The sequence below is a fragment of the Hyla sarda genome, unplaced genomic scaffold (assembly GCF_029499605.1).
Source record: "Hyla sarda isolate aHylSar1 unplaced genomic scaffold, aHylSar1.hap1 scaffold_2526, whole genome shotgun sequence".
Taxonomy (NCBI): Eukaryota; Metazoa; Chordata; class Amphibia; order Anura; family Hylidae; genus Hyla; species Hyla sarda.
Window position 1 is genome coordinate 21773 of NW_026609214.1, and position 16592 is coordinate 38364.

The 16592-nt window shown below is 46.3% G+C and overlaps 8 non-coding genes across 8 annotated transcripts; all 8 read left to right on the plus strand.

Annotated features, from left to right (window-relative positions):
• The first annotated feature begins 163 nt into the window (after nt 1-163).
• LOC130323693 (U2 spliceosomal RNA) lies at nt 164-359 on the plus strand. The gene has a single exon (XR_008868919.1). It is a non-coding gene; the product is annotated as a U2 spliceosomal RNA (small nuclear RNA).
• A 2096-nt stretch (nt 360-2455) lies between these two features.
• Nucleotides 2456-2646, plus strand: LOC130323685 (U2 spliceosomal RNA). Its single transcript, XR_008868912.1, has one exon. It is a non-coding gene; the product is annotated as a U2 spliceosomal RNA (small nuclear RNA).
• Nucleotides 2647-4724: 2078 nt separating this feature from the next.
• LOC130323687 (U2 spliceosomal RNA) lies at nt 4725-4915 on the plus strand. Its single transcript, XR_008868913.1, has one exon. It is a non-coding gene; the product is annotated as a U2 spliceosomal RNA (small nuclear RNA).
• A 2096-nt stretch (nt 4916-7011) lies between these two features.
• LOC130323688 (U2 spliceosomal RNA) lies at nt 7012-7202 on the plus strand. Its single transcript, XR_008868914.1, has one exon. It is a non-coding gene; the product is annotated as a U2 spliceosomal RNA (small nuclear RNA).
• Nucleotides 7203-9280: 2078 nt separating this feature from the next.
• LOC130323679 (U2 spliceosomal RNA) lies at nt 9281-9471 on the plus strand. Its single transcript, XR_008868906.1, has one exon. It is a non-coding gene; the product is annotated as a U2 spliceosomal RNA (small nuclear RNA).
• Nucleotides 9472-11563: 2092 nt separating this feature from the next.
• On the plus strand, nt 11564-11754 carry LOC130323689 (U2 spliceosomal RNA). The gene has a single exon (XR_008868915.1). It is a non-coding gene; the product is annotated as a U2 spliceosomal RNA (small nuclear RNA).
• Nucleotides 11755-13841: 2087 nt separating this feature from the next.
• LOC130323692 (U2 spliceosomal RNA) lies at nt 13842-14032 on the plus strand. Its single transcript, XR_008868918.1, has one exon. It is a non-coding gene; the product is annotated as a U2 spliceosomal RNA (small nuclear RNA).
• Nucleotides 14033-16130: 2098 nt separating this feature from the next.
• Nucleotides 16131-16321, plus strand: LOC130323690 (U2 spliceosomal RNA). The gene has a single exon (XR_008868916.1). It is a non-coding gene; the product is annotated as a U2 spliceosomal RNA (small nuclear RNA).
• Nucleotides 16322-16592: the final 271 nt, after the last annotated feature.

A 16592-nucleotide genomic window follows, 5' to 3' on the forward strand; every position in this document is an offset into this window, starting at 1 on the left:
TGCTTAGCAATAATGGTATGGGTTTAGGTTCTGCTGTGTGTACTGGTGGTTGACTGCCCCCCAGCCCAGAGTGTGCATGGAAAATTGTCTGGCAGCCTCCCTGACAGCAAGCAGTGATAGTGCCCATGAAGGGGACCTTGTTGGGCCCGCCCCTTTCACGGTTATCGCTTCTCGGCCTTTTGGCTAAGATCAAGTGTAGTATCTGTTCTTATCAGTTTAATATCTGATACGTCCCCCCCTATCTGGGGACCATATATTAAATGGATTTTTGAGAACGGGGGCCGATTTCGAAGCTTGCTTCCGTCGCCCTATGTGCATTGACCCGATATGGCAGTATCTTCGGGTACAGTGCACCACCCCCTTACAGGGTTAAAAAGAAAGATTCCTACTTTCATTGCTACCTGCTTGCTGGCTAGCCAGCTAGCCAGCCCTGTGGGCCTTGCTGCTGCTGCAGCCAAAAAACAAAAGGTGGTGCTGCTGCTGCTTCTGCTGCTTCTGCTTGTGTCTGGCCCCTGTTGGAGCGTCCAGGCACAGGACTTCTGCTGCTGCTGACTAAATGGCCTCCTTAATTGGATCATTTGAGTAGCCAGCACACCTGTGCAGGTAGGGCATGACATGATAGGCAGCTGCCTTGATAGCGGGTGGGTGCTGAATGTTCCTAATTGACAAAATAAGATTAATGCTTATGAAGAAATATAAAATCTCATCCCTTCCCCAATATCGCGCCACACCCCTACCCCTTAATTCCCTGGTTGAACGTGATGGACATATGTCTTTTTTCGACCGTACTAACTATGTAACTATGTAACATAACATGGGGGGGGGGGGGGGGGGGTCTCCTGGCTGTTCACACAGGTGTGTCATTGCTGTACATTGACCATGCATTGCTTCTGTGGTATTGCAAAGGCAAAGACAAATGCTTCCAGCCATCCATTGCACTAATGGATTGGTCATCAGCTGGCTGTCTATGTCCCGCATCAATATAGACCAAAGTACAGAGGGTTAGGCTATGCTATTGTGCACCTACCTGATGCATCAGAAGGTGCGAGGCCCTTGCTAAATTCTGTGCACAGACTTTGAGATCTATGCTTTAGACTGTATCTAAACCTGCTCCAACATGGACTGACATTCTGGCCTACTTTCAGCCGATGCGACTTGTCTGTCGCTGAACAGTCGCTTTTTATGTATTCAGCACCTATGTATAATGTTGTAAAAATGCTCTAGAAGCTAAAGTCGCAGAAATGTCACACATATTTGGCCTGCAACTTTCTGTGCGACAAATTCAGACAGGAAAAATCAGTATAAATCCTTAGAAAATTATCCCCCAGTGTCTCCATCTGCTGGCGGTATTGAATAAGCATTGCTGCACTGATGGGGTATGCATTAGACGAAAAAAAAGAAGAAAAAGAAGAATAATACGCCCAGAAAAGAGGCGAAAAGGAGAAAAACGTAAAAAAACGTGAAAAAAAAGTAAGAGGAAGAGAAGGGAAAAAAAGGTGGAAATGGGTTTAAAAGTGATTTCGGCGGAGATATATATATATATATATATATATATATATATATATATATATATATATATATATGCGCACACACACACATAGATATAAACGTATTCTCCGTTGAGATATTGCAGCCGCTGCTGTGTCCAGGCCCAGGAGCCTTAGCACTGTGCTGTGATGTCACTCAATACCACTGACATCACTAGGTGTAAACAACATCTCTCCTTTGCTGTGTATGTGACTATGGAGCTGTTTGGTGATGTCGTCTATTACGGCCTTCATAGAAGCAACAGGAGATTGTTGCATCCATCTTGAACCCTCAGAACTACAGTGCTATGATGTCACTCACTTCCACAGGCCTTGCAGAGTGTAAACAACAACAACCCAGCTTTGTTGTGTATGTAACCAAAGGGATTTGTGATGTCACCTAGAACCTTCACAGCAGCGACAGCTTTATGAGGAGCATCAGCACTGCTCTGCCTGAGCAGAACCATCACCGCCATAGGTTGTCAAATAACCCGGATTTAACCCACACAGGTAAGTCCAATGGGGTGCAGGCATGTCCTCTATGCTTACAGCTTCCCGTGGGTGTTGGTTTGATACCGTTTGGGGACAGCCAAGGAGGCATCTGCAGGCAACAAAGGTAGGTGTGTGCTTGTGTGTGTGTTTCCTATGCAGATCCTAAGCCCAGTGTCACATGCAAGTAGGAGGAGTAAGAAGGGTTCCTGGCAAATCCGGGTTATGGATTGCATTTAAAAAGGCCCCGTGGGAGTGCAATGGGCCCCTGTCTTGCTGCTTAGCAATAATGGTATGGGTTTAGGTTCTGCTGTGTGTACTGGTGGTTGACTGCCCCCCAGCCCAGAGTGTGCATGGAAAATTGTCTGGCAGCCTCCCTGACAGCAAGCAGTGATAGTGCCCATGAAGGGGACCTTGTTGGGCCCGCCCCTTTCACGGTTATCGCTTCTCGGCCTTTTGGCTAAGATCAAGTGTAGTATCTGTTCTTATCAGTTTAATATCTGATACGTCCCCTATCTGGGGACCATATATTAAATGGATTTTTGAGAACGGGGGCCGATTTCGAAGCTTGCTTCCGTCGCCCTATGCATTGACCCGATATGGCAGTATCTTCGGGTACAGTGCACCACCCCCTTACAGGGTTAAAAAGAAAGATTCCTACTTTCATTGCTACCTGCTTGCTGGCTAGCCAGCTAGCCAGCCCTGTGGGCCTTGCTGCTGCTGCAGCCAAAAAACAAAAGGTGGTGCTTCTGCTGCTTCTGCTTGTGTCTGGCCCCTGTTGGAGCGTCCAGGCACAGGACTTCTGCTGCTGCTGACTAAATGGCCTCCTTAATTGGATCATTTGAGTAGCCAGCACACCTGTGCAGGTAGGGCATGACATGATAGGCAGCTGCCTTGATAGCGGGTGGGTGCTGAATGTTCCTAATTGACAAAATAAGATTAATGCTTATGAAGAAATATAAAATCTCATCCCTTCCCCAATATCGCGCCACACCCCTACCCCTTAATTCCCTGGTTGAACGTGATGGACATATGTCTTTTTTCGACCGTACTAACTATGTAACTATGTAACATAACATGGGGGGGGGGGGGGGGGGGGTCTCCTGGCTGTTCACACAGGTGTGTCATTGCTGTACATTGACCATGCATTGCTTCTGTGGTATTGCAAAGGCAAAGACAAATGCTTCCAGCCATCCATTGCACTAATGGATTGGTCATCAGCTGGCTGTCTATGTCCCGCATCAATATAGACCAAAGTACAGAGGGTTAGGCTATGCTATTGTGCACCTACCTGATGCATCAGAAGGTGCGAGGCCCTTGCTAAATTCTGTGCACAGACTTTGAGATCTATGCTTTAGACTGTATCTAAACCTGCTCCAACATGGACTGACATTCTGGCCTACTTTCAGCCGATGCGACTTGTCTGTCGCTGAACAGTCGCTTTTTATGTATTCAGCACCTATGTATAATGTTGTAAAAATGCTCTAGAAGAAATGTCACACATATTTGGCCTGCAACTTTCTGTGCGACAAATTCAGACAGGAAAAATCAGTATAAATCCTTAGAAAATTATCCCCCAGTGTCTCCATCTGCTGGCGGTATTGAATAAGCATTGCTGCACTGATGGGGTATGCATTAGACGAAAAAAAAGAAGAAAAAGAAGAATAATACGCCCAGAAAAGAGGCGAAAAGGAGAAAAACGTAAAAAAACGTGAAAAAAAAGTAAGAGGAAGAGAAGGGAAAAAAAGGTGGAAATGGGTTTAAAAGTGATTTCGGCGGAGAAATATATATATATATATATATATATATATATATATATATATATATATATATATATGCGCACACACACACATAGATATAAACGTATTCTCCGTTGAGATATTGCAGCCGCTGCTGTGTCCAGGCCCAGGAGCCTTAGCACTGTGCTGTGATGTCACTCAATACCACTGACATCACTAGGTGTAAACAACATCTCTCCTTTGCTGTGTATGTGACTATGGAGCTGTTTGGTGATGTCGTCTATTACGGCCTTCATAGAAGCAACAGGAGATTGTTGCATCCATCTTGAACCCTCAGAACTACAGTGCTATGATGTCACTCACTTCCACAGGCCTTGCAGAGTGTAAACAACAACAACCCAGCTTTGTTGTGTATGTAACCAAAGGGATTTGTGATGTCACCTAGAACCTTCACAGCAGCGACAGCTTTATGAGGAGCATCAGCACTGCTCTGCCTGAGCAGAACCATCACCGCCATAGGTTGTCAAATAACCCGGATTTAACCCACACAGGTAAGTCCAATGGGGTGCAGGCATGTCCTCTATGCTTACAGCTTCCCGTGGGTGTTGGTTTGATACCGTTTGGGGACAGCCAAGGAGGCATCTGCAGGCAACAAAGGTAGGTGTGTGCTTGTGTGTGTGTTTCCTATGCAGATCCTAAGCCCAGTGTCACATGCAAGTAGGAGGAGTAAGAAGGGTTCCTGGCAAATCCGGGTTATGGATTGCATTTAAAAAGGCCCCGTGGGAGTGCAATGGGCCCCTGTCTTGCTGCTTAGCAATAATGGTATGGGTTTAGGTTCTGCTGTGTGTACTGGTGGTTGACTGCCCCCCAGCCCAGAGTGTGCATGGAAAATTGTCTGGCAGCCTCCCTGACAGCAAGCAGTGATAGTGCCCATGAAGGGGACCTTGTTGGGCCCGCCCCTTTCACGGTTATCGCTTCTCGGCCTTTTGGCTAAGATCAAGTGTAGTATCTGTTCTTATCAGTTTAATATCTGATACGTCCCCTATCTGGGGACCATATATTAAATGGATTTTTGAGAACGGGGGCCGATTTCGAAGCTTGCTTCCGTCGCCCTATGCATTGACCCGATATGGCAGTATCTTCGGGTACAGTGCACCACCCCCTTACAGGGTTAAAAAGAAAGATTCCTACTTTCATTGCTACCTGCTTGCTGGCTAGCCAGCTAGCCAGCCCTGTGGGCCTTGCTGCTGCTGCAGCCAAAAAACAAAAGGTGGTGCTGCTGCTGCTTCTGCTGCTTCTGCTTGTGTCTGGCCCCTGTTGGAGCGTCCAGGCACAGGACTTCTGCTGCTGCTGACTAAATGGCCTCCTTAATTGGATCATTTGAGTAGCCAGCACACCTGTGCAGGTAGGGCATGACATGATAGGCAGCTGCCTTGATAGCGGGTGGGTGCTGAATGTTCCTAATTGACAAAATAAGATTAATGCTTATGAAGAAATATAAAATCTCATCCCTTCCCCAATATCGCGCCACACCCCTACCCCTTAATTCCCTGGTTGAACGTGATGGACATATGTCTTTTTTCGACCGTACTAACTATGTAACTATGTAACATAACATGGGGGGGGGGGGGTCTCCTGGCTGTTCACACAGGTGTGTCATTGCTGTACATTGACCATGCATTGCTTCTGTGGTATTGCAAAGGCAAAGACAAATGCTTCCAGCCATCCATTGCACTAATGGATTGGTCATCAGCTGGCTGTCTATGTCCCGCATCAATATAGACCAAAGTACAGAGGGTTAGGCTATGCTATTGTGCACCTACCTGATGCATCAGAAGGTGCGAGGCCCTTGCTAAATTCTGTGCACAGACTTTGAGATCTATGCTTTAGACTGTATCTAAACCTGCTCCAACATGGACTGACATTCTGGCCTACTTTCAGCCGATGCGACTTGTCTGTCGCTGAACAGTCGCTTTTTATGTATTCAGCACCTATGTATAATGTTGTAAAAATGCTCTAGAAGCTAAAGTCGCAGAAATGTCACACATATTTGGCCTGCAACTTTCTGTGCGACAAATTCAGACAGGAAAAATCAGTATAAATCCTTAGAAAATTATCCCCCAGTGTCTCCATCTGCTGGCGGTATTGAATAAGCATTGCTGCACTGATGGGGTATGCATTAGACGAAAAAAAAGAAGAAAAAGAAGAATAATACGCCCAGAAAAGAGGCGAAAAGGAGAAAAACGTAAAAAAACGTGAAAAAAAAGTAAGAGGAAGAGAAGGGAAAAAAAGGTGGAAATGGGTTTAAAAGTGATTTCGGCGGAGAAATATATATATATATATATATATATATATATATATATATATATATATATATATATATATGCGCACACACACACATAGATATAAACGTATTCTCCGTTGAGATATTGCAGCCGCTGCTGTGTCCAGGCCCAGGAGCCTTAGCACTGTGCTGTGATGTCACTCAATACCACTGACATCACTAGGTGTAAATAACATCTCTCCTTTGCTGTGTATGTGACTATGGAGCTGTTTGGTGATGTCGTCTATTACGGCCTTCATAGAAGCAACAGGAGATTGTTGCATCCATCTTGAACCCTCAGAACTACAGTGCTATGATGTCACTCACTTCCACAGGCCTTGCAGAGTGTAAACAACAACAACCCAGCTTTGTTGTGTATGTAACCAAAGGGATTTGTGATGTCACCTAGAACCTTCACAGCAGCGACAGCTTTATGAGGAGCATCAGCACTGCTCTGCCTGAGCAGAACCATCACCGCCATAGGTTGTCAAATAACCCGGATTTAACCCACACAGGTAAGTCCAATGGGGTGCAGGCATGTCCTCTATGCTTACAGCTTCCCGTGGGTGTTGGTTTGATACCGTTTGGGGACAGCCAAGGAGGCATCTGCAGGCAACAAAGGTAGGTGTGTGCTTGTGTGTGTGTTTCCTATGCAGATCCTAAGCCCAGTGTCACATGCAAGTAGGAGGAGTAAGAAGGGTTCCTGGCAAATCCGGGTTATGGATTGCATTTAAAAAGGCCCCGTGGGAGTGCAATGGGCCCCTGTCTTGCTGCTTAGCAATAATGGTATGGGTTTAGGTTCTGCTGTGTGTACTGGTGGTTGACTGCCCCCCAGCCCAGAGTGTGCATGGAAAATTGTCTGGCAGCCTCCCTGACAGCAAGCAGTGATAGTGCCCATGAAGGGGACCTTGTTGGGCCCGCCCCTTTCACGGTTATCGCTTCTCGGCCTTTTGGCTAAGATCAAGTGTAGTATCTGTTCTTATCAGTTTAATATCTGATACGTCCCCTATCTGGGGACCATATATTAAATGGATTTTTGAGAACGGGGGCCGATTTCGAAGCTTGCTTCCGTCGCCCTATGCATTGACCCGATATGGCAGTATCTTCGGGTACAGTGCACCACCCCCTTACAGGGTTAAAAAGAAAGATTCCTACTTTCATTGCTACCTGCTTGCTGGCTAGCCAGCTAGCCAGCCCTGTGGGCCTTGCTGCTGCTGCAGCCAAAAAACAAAAGGTGGTGCTGCTGCTGCTTCTGCTGCTTCTGCTTGTGTCTGGCCCCTGTTGGAGCGTCCAGGCACAGGACTTCTGCTGCTGCTGACTAAATGGCCTCCTTAATTGGATCATTTGAGTAGCCAGCACACCTGTGCAGGTAGGGCATGACATGATAGGCAGCTGCCTTGATAGCGGGTGGGTGCTGAATGTTCCTAATTGACAAAATAAGATTAATGCTTATGAAGAAATATAAAATCTCATCCCTTCCCCAATATCGCGCCACACCCCTACCCCTTAATTCCCTGGTTGAACGTGATGGACATATGTCTTTTTTCGACCGTACTAACTATGTAACTATGTAACATAACATGGGGGGGGGGGGGGGTCTCCTGGCTGTTCACACAGGTGTGTCATTGCTGTACATTGACCATGCATTGCTTCTGTGGTATTGCAAAGGCAAAGACAAATGCTTCCAGCCATCCATTGCACTAATGGATTGGTCATCAGCTGGCTGTCTATGTCCCGCATCAATATAGACCAAAGTACAGAGGGTTAGGCTATGCTATTGTGCACCTACCTGATGCATCAGAAGGTGCGAGGCCCTTGCTAAATTCTGTGCACAGACTTTGAGATCTATGCTTTAGACTGTATCTAAACCTGCTCCAACATGGACTGACATTCTGGCCTACTTTCAGCCGATGCGACTTGTCTGTCGCTGAACAGTCGCTTTTTATGTATTCAGCACCTATGTATAATGTTGTAAAAATGCTCTAGAAGCTAAAGTCGCAGAAATGTCACACATATTTGGCCTGCAACTTTCTGTGCGACAAATTCAGACAGGAAAAATCAGTATAAATCCTTAGAAAATTATCCCCCAGTGTCTCCATCTGCTGGCGGTATTGAATAAGCATTGCTGCACTGATGGGGTATGCATTAGACGAAAAAAAAGAAGAAAAAGAAGAATAATACGCCCAGAAAAGAGGCGAAAAGGAGAAAAACGTAAAAAAACGTGAAAAAAAAGTAAGAGGAAGAGAAGGGAAAAAAAGGTGGAAATGGGTTTAAAAGTGATTTCGGCGGAGAAATATATATATATATATATATATATATATATATATATATGCGCACACACACACATAGATATAAACGTATTCTCCGTTGAGATATTGCAGCCGCTGCTGTGTCCAGGCCCAGGAGCCTTAGCACTGTGCTGTGATGTCACTCAATACCACTGACATCACTAGGTGTAAACAACATCTCTCCTTTGCTGTGTATGTGACTATGGAGCTGTTTGGTGATGTCGTCTATTACGGCCTTCATAGAAGCAACAGGAGATTGTTGCATCCATCTTGAACCCTCAGAACTACAGTGCTATGATGTCACTCACTTCCACAGGCCTTGCAGAGTGTAAACAACAACAACCCAGCTTTGTTGTGTATGTAACCAAAGGGATTTGTGATGTCACCTAGAACCTTCACAGCAGCGACAGCTTTATGAGGAGCATCAGCACTGCTCTGCCTGAGCAGAACCATCACCGCCATAGGTTGTCAAATAACCCGGATTTAACCCACACAGGTAAGTCCAATGGGGTGCAGGCATGTCCTCTATGCTTACAGCTTCCCGTGGGTGTTGGTTTGATACCGTTTGGGGACAGCCAAGGAGGCATCTGCAGGCAACAAAGGTAGGTGTGTGCTTGTGTGTGTGTTTCCTATGCAGATCCTAAGCCCAGTGTCACATGCAAGTAGGAGGAGTAAGAAGGGTTCCTGGCAAATCCGGGTTATGGATTGCATTTAAAAAGGCCCCGTGGGAGTGCAATGGGCCCCTGTCTTGCTGCTTAGCAATAATGGTATGGGTTTAGGTTCTGCTGTGTGTACTGGTGGTTGACTGCCCCCCAGCCCAGAGTGTGCATGGAAAATTGTCTGGCAGCCTCCCTGACAGCAAGCAGTGATAGTGCCCATGAAGGGGACCTTGTTGGGCCCGCCCCTTTCACGGTTATCGCTTCTCGGCCTTTTGGCTAAGATCAAGTGTAGTATCTGTTCTTATCAGTTTAATATCTGATACGTCCCCTATCTGGGGACCATATATTAAATGGATTTTTGAGAACGGGGGCCGATTTTGAAGCTTGCTTCCGTCGCCCTATGCATTGACCCGATATGGCAGTATCTTCGGGTACAGTGCACCACCCCCTTACAGGGTTAAAAAGAAAGATTCCTACTTTCATTGCTACCTGCTTGCTGGCTAGCCAGCTAGCCAGCCCTGTGGGCCTTGCTGCTGCTGCAGCCAAAAAACAAAAGGTGGTGCTGCTGCTGCTTCTGCTGCTTCTGCTTGTGTCTGGCCCCTGTTGGAGCGTCCAGGCACAGGACTTCTGCTGCTGCTGACTAAATGGCCTCCTTAATTGGATCATTTGAGTAGCCAGCACACCTGTGCAGGTAGGGCATGACATGATAGGCAGCTGCCTTGATAGCGGGTGGGTGCTGAATGTTCCTAATTGACAAAATAAGATTAATGCTTATGAAGAAATATAAAATCTCATCCCTTCCCCAATATCGCGCCACACCCCTACCCCTTAATTCCCTGGTTGAACGTGATGGACATATGTCTTTTTTCGACCGTACTAACTATGTAACTATGTAACATAACATGGGGGGGGGGGGGGGGGGGTCTCCTGGCTGTTCACACAGGTGTGTCATTGCTGTACATTGACCATGCATTGCTTCTGTGGTATTGCAAAGGCAAAGACAAATGCTTCCAGCCATCCATTGCACTAATGGATTGGTCATCAGCTGGCTGTCTATGTCCCGCATCAATATAGACCAAAGTACAGAGGGTTAGGCTATGCTATTGTGCACCTACCTGATGCATCAGAAGGTGCGAGGCCCTTGCTAAATTCTGTGCACAGACTTTGAGATCTATGCTTTAGACTGTATCTAAACCTGCTCCAACATGGACTGACATTCTGGCCTACTTTCAGCCGATGCGACTTGTCTGTCGCTGAACAGTCGCTTTTTATGTATTCAGCACCTATGTATAATGTTGTAAAAATGCTCTAGAAGCTAAAGTCGCTGAAATGTCACACATATTTGGCCTGCAACTTTCTGTGCGACAAATTCAGACAGGAAAAATCAGTATAAATCCTTAGAAAATTATCCCCCAGTGTCTCCATCTGCTGGCGGTATTGAATAAGCATTGCTGCACTGATGGGGTATGCATTAGACGAAAAAAAAGAAGAAAAAGAAGAATAATACGCCCAGAAAAGAGGCGAAAAGGAGAAAAACGTAAAAAAACGTGAAAAAAAAGTAAGAGGAAGAGAAGGGAAAAAAAGGTGGAAATGGGTTTAAAAGTGATTTCGGCGGAGAAATATATATATATATATATATATATATATATATATATATATATATATATGCGCACACACACACATAGATATAAACGTATTCTCCGTTGAGATATTGCAGCCGCTGCTGTGTCCAGGCCCAGGAGCCTTAGCACTGTGCTGTGATGTCACTCAATACCACTGACATCACTAGGTGTAAACAACATCTCTCCTTTGCTGTGTATGTGACTATGGAGCTGTTTGGTGATGTCGTCTATTACGGCCTTCATAGAAGCAACAGGAGATTGTTGCATCCATCTTGAACCCTCAGAACTACAGTGCTATGATGTCACTCACTTCCACAGGCCTTGCAGAGTGTAAACAACAACAACCCAGCTTTGTTGTGTATGTAACCAAAGGGATTTGTGATGTCACCTAGAACCTTCACAGCAGCGACAGCTTTATGAGGAGCATCAGCACTGCTCTGCCTGAGCAGAACCATCACCGCCATAGGTTGTCAAATAACCCGGATTTAACCCACACAGGTAAGTCCAATGGGGTGCAGGCATGTCCTCTATGCTTACAGCTTCCCGTGGGTGTTGGTTTGATACCGTTTGGGGACAGCCAAGGAGGCATCTGCAGGCAACAAAGGTAGGTGTGTGCTTGTGTGTGTGTTTCCTATGCAGATCCTAAGCCCAGTGTCACATGCAAGTAGGAGGAGTAAGAAGGGTTCCTGGCAAATCCGGGTTATGGATTGCATTTAAAAAGGCCCCGTGGGAGTGCAATGGGCCCCTGTCTTGCTGCTTAGCAATAATGGTATGGGTTTAGGTTCTGCTGTGTGTACTGGTGGTTGACTGCCCCCCAGCCCAGAGTGTGCATGGAAAATTGTCTGGCAGCCTCCCTGACAGCAAGCAGTGATAGTGCCCATGAAGGGGACCTTGTTGGGCCCGCCCCTTTCACGGTTATCGCTTCTCGGCCTTTTGGCTAAGATCAAGTGTAGTATCTGTTCTTATCAGTTTAATATCTGATACGTCCCCTATCTGGGGACCATATATTAAATGGATTTTTGAGAACGGGGGCCGATTTCGAAGCTTGCTTCCGTCGCCCTATGCATTGACCCGATATGGCAGTATCTTCGGGTACAGTGCACCACCCCCTTACAGGGTTAAAAAGAAAGATTCCTACTTTCATTGCTACCTGCTTGCTGGCTAGCCAGCTAGCCAGCCCTGTGGGCCTTGCTGCTGCTGCAGCCAAAAAACAAAAGGTGGTGCTGCTGCTGCTTCTGCTGCTTCTGCTTGTGTCTGGCCCCTGTTGGAGCGTCCAGGCACAGGACTTCTGCTGCTGCTGACTAAATGGCCTCCTTAATTGGATCATTTGAGTAGCCAGCACACCTGTGCAGGTAGGGCATGACATGATAGGCAGCTGCCTTGATAGCGGGTGGGTGCTGAATGTTCCTAATTGACAAAATAAGATTAATGCTTATGAAGAAATATAAAATCTCATCCCTTCCCCAATATCGCGCCACACCCCTACCCCTTAATTCCCTGGTTGAACGTGATGGACATATGTCTTTTTTCGACCGTACTAACTATGTAACTATGTAACATAACATGGGGGGGGGGGGGGTCTCCTGGCTGTTCACACAGGTGTGTCATTGCTGTACATTGACCATGCATTGCTTCTGTGGTATTGCAAAGGCAAAGACAAATGCTTCCAGCCATCCATTGCACTAATGGATTGGTCATCAGCTGGCTGTCTATGTCCCGCATCAATATAGACCAAAGTACAGAGGGTTAGGCTATGCTATTGTGCACCTACCTGATGCATCAGAAGGTGCGAGGCCCTTGCTAAATTCTGTGCACAGACTTTGAGATCTATGCTTTAGACTGTATCTAAACCTGCTCCAACATGGACTGACATTCTGGCCTACTTTCAGCCGATGCGACTTGTCTGTCGCTGAACAGTCGCTTTTTATGTATTCAGCACCTATGTATAATGTTGTAAAAATGCTCTAGAAGCTAAAGTCGCAGAAATGTCACACATATTTGGCCTGCAACTTTCTGTGCGACAAATTCAGACAGGAAAAATCAGTATAAATCCTTAGAAAATTATCCCCCAGTGTCTCCATCTGCTGGCGGTATTGAATAAGCATTGCTGCACTGATGGGGTATGCATTAGACGAAAAAAAAGAAGAAAAAGAAGAATAATACGCCCAGAAAAGAGGCGAAAAGGAGAAAAACGTAAAAAAACGTGAAAAAAAAGTAAGAGGAAGAGAAGGGAAAAAAAGGTGGAAATGGGTTTAAAAGTGATTTCGGCGGAGAAATATATATATATATATATATATATATATATATATATATATATATATGCGCACACACACACATAGATATAAACGTATTCTCCGTTGAGATATTGCAGCCGCTGCTGTGTCCAGGCCCAGGAGCCTTAGCACTGTGCTGTGATGTCACTCAATACCACTGACATCACTAGGTGTAAACAACATCTCTCCTTTGCTGTGTATGTGACTATGGAGCTGTTTGGTGATGTCGTCTATTACGGCCTTCATAGAAGCAACAGGAGATTGTTGCATCCATCTTGAACCCTCAGAACTACAGTGCTATGATGTCACTCACTTCCACAGGCCTTGCAGAGTGTAAACAACAACAACCCAGCTTTGTTGTGTATGTAACCAAAGGGATTTGTGATGTCACCTAGAACCTTCACAGCAGCGACAGCTTTATGAGGAGCATCAGCACTGCTCTGCCTGAGCAGAACCATCACCGCCATAGGTTGTCAAATAACCCGGATTTAACCCACACAGGTAAGTCCAATGGGGTGCAGGCATGTCCTCTATGCTTACAGCTTCCCGTGGGTGTTGGTTTGATACCGTTTGGGGACAGCCAAGGAGGCATCTGCAGGCAACAAAGGTAGGTGTGTGCTTGTGTGTGTGTTTCCTATGCAGATCCTAAGCCCAGTGTCACATGCAAGTAGGAGGAGTAAGAAGGGTTCCTGGCAAATCCGGGTTATGGATTGCATTTAAAAAGGCCCCGTGGGAGTGCAATGGGCCCCTGTCTTGCTGTGCTTAGCAATAATGGTATGGGTTTAGGTTCTGCTGTGTGTACTGGTGGTTGACTGCCCCCCAGCCCAGAGTGTGCATGGAAAATTGTCTGGCAGCCTCCCTGACAGCAAGCAGTGATAGTGCCCATGAAGGGGACCTTGTTGGGCCCGCCCCTTTCACGGTTATCGCTTCTCGGCCTTTTGGCTAAGATCAAGTGTAGTATCTGTTCTTATCAGTTTAATATCTGATACATCCCCTATCTGGGGACCATATATTAAATGGATTTTTGAGAACGGGGGCCGATTTCGAAGCTTGCTTCCGTCGCCCTATGCATTGACCCGATATGGCAGTATCTTCGGGTACAGTGCACCACCCCCTTACAGGGTTAAAAAGAAAGATTCCTACTTTCATTGCTACCTGCTTGCTGGCTAGCCAGCTAGCCAGCCCTGTGGGCCTTGCTGCTGCTGCAGCCAAAAAACAAAAGGTGGTGCTGCTGCTGCTTCTGCTGCTTCTGCTTCTGCTTGTGTCTGGCCCCTGTTGGAGCGTCCAGGCACAGGACTTCTGCTGCTGCTGACTAAATGGCCTCCTTAATTGGATCATTTGAGTAGCCAGCACACCTGTGCAGGTAGGGCATGACATGATAGGCAGCTGCCTTGATAGCGGGTGGGTGCTGAATGTTCCTAATTGACAAAATAAGATTAATGCTTATGAAGAAATATAAAATCTCATCCCTTCCCCAATATCGCGCCACACCCCTACCCCTTAATTCCCTGGTTGAACGTGATGGACATATGTCTTTTTTCGACCGTACTAACTATGTAACTATGTAACATAACATGGGGGGGGGGGGGGGGGTCTCCTGGCTGTTCACACAGGTGTGTCATTGCTGTACATTGACCATGCATTGCTTCTGTGGTATTGCAAAGGCAAAGACAAATGCTTCCAGCCATCCATTGCACTAATGGATTGGTCATCAGCTGGCTGTCTATGTCCCGCATCAATATAGACCAAAGTACAGAGGGTTAGGCTATGCTATTGTGCACCTACCTGATGCATCAGAAGGTGCGAGGCCCTTGCTAAATTCTGTGCACAGACTTTGAGATCTATGCTTTAGACTGTATCTAAACCTGCTCCAACATGGACTGACATTCTGGCCTACTTTCAGCCGATGCGACTTGTCTGTCGCTGAACAGTCGCTTTTTATGTATTCAGCACCTATGTATAATGTTGTAAAAATGCTCTAGAAGCTAAAGTCGCAGAAATGTCACACATATTTGGCCTGCAACTTTCTGTGCGACAAATTCAGACAGGAAAAATCAGTATAAATCCTTAGAAAATTATCCCCCAGTGTCTCCATCTGCTGGCGGTATTGAATAAGCATTGCTGCACTGATGGGGTATGCATTAGACGAAAAAAAAGAAGAAAAAGAAGAATAATACGCCCAGAAAAGAGGCGAAAAGGAGAAAAACGTAAAAAAACGTGAAAAAAAAGTAAGAGGAAGAGAAGGGAAAAAAAGGTGGAAATGGGTTTAAAAGTGATTTCGGCGGAGATATATATATATATATATATATATATATATATATATATATATATATATATATGCGCACACACACACATAGATATAAACGTATTCTCCGTTGAGATATTGCAGCCGCTGCTGTGTCCAGGCCCAGGAGCCTTAGCACTGTGCTGTGATGTCACTCAATACCACTGACATCACTAGGTGTAAACAACATCTCTCCTTTGCTGTGTATGTGACTATGGAGCTGTTTGGTGATGTCGTCTATTACGGCCTTCATAGAAGCAACAGGAGATTGTTGCATCCATCTTGAACCCTCAGAACTACAGTGCTATGATGTCACTCACTTCCACAGGCCTTGCAGAGTGTAAACAACAACAACCCAGCTTTGTTGTGTATGTAACCAAAGGGATTTGTGATGTCACCTAGAACCTTCACAGCAGCGACAGCTTTATGAGGAGCATCAGCACTGCTCTGCCTGAGCAGAACCATCACCGCCATAGGTTGTCAAATAACCCGGATTTAACCCACACAGGTAAGTCCAATGGGGTGCAGGCATGTCCTCTATGCTTACAGCTTCCCGTGGGTGTTGGTTTGATACCGTTTGGGGACAGCCAAGGAGGCATCTGCAGGCAACAAAGGTAGGTGTGTGCTTGTGTGTGTGTTTCCTATGCAGATCCTAAGCCCAGTGTCACATGCAAGTAGGAGGAGTAAGAAGGGTTCCTGGCAAATCCGGGTTATGGATTGCATTTAAAAAGGCCCCGTGGGAGTGCAATGGGCCCCTGTCTTGCTGCTTAGCAATAATGGTATGGGTTTAGGTTCTGCTGTGTGTACTGGTGGTTGACTGCCCCCCAGCCCAGAGTGTGCATGGAAAATTGTCTGGCAGCCTCCCTGACAGCAAGCAGTGATAGTGCCCATGAAGGGGACCTTGTTGGGCCCGCCCCTTTCACGGTTATCGCTTCTCGGCCTTTTGGCTAAGATCAAGTGTAGTATCTGTTCTTATCAGTTTAATATCTGATACGTCCCCTATCTGGGGACCATATATTAAATGGATTTTTGAGAACGGGGGCCGATTTCGAAGCTTGCTTCCGTCGCCCTATGCATTGACCCGATATGGCAGTATCTTCGGGTACAGTGCACCACCCCCTTACAGGGTTAAAAAGAAAGATTCCTACTTTCATTGCTACCTGCTTGCTGGCTAGCCAGCTAGCCAGCCCTGTGGGCCTTGCTGCTGCTGCAGCCAAAAAACAAAAGGTGGTGCTGCTGCTGCTTCTGCTGCTTCTGCTTCTGCTTGTGTCTGGCCCCTGTTGGAGCGTCCAGGCACAGGACTTCTGCTGCTGCTGACTAAATGGCCTCCTTAATTGGATCATTTGAGTAGCCAGCACACCTGTGCAGGTAGGGCATGACATGATAGGC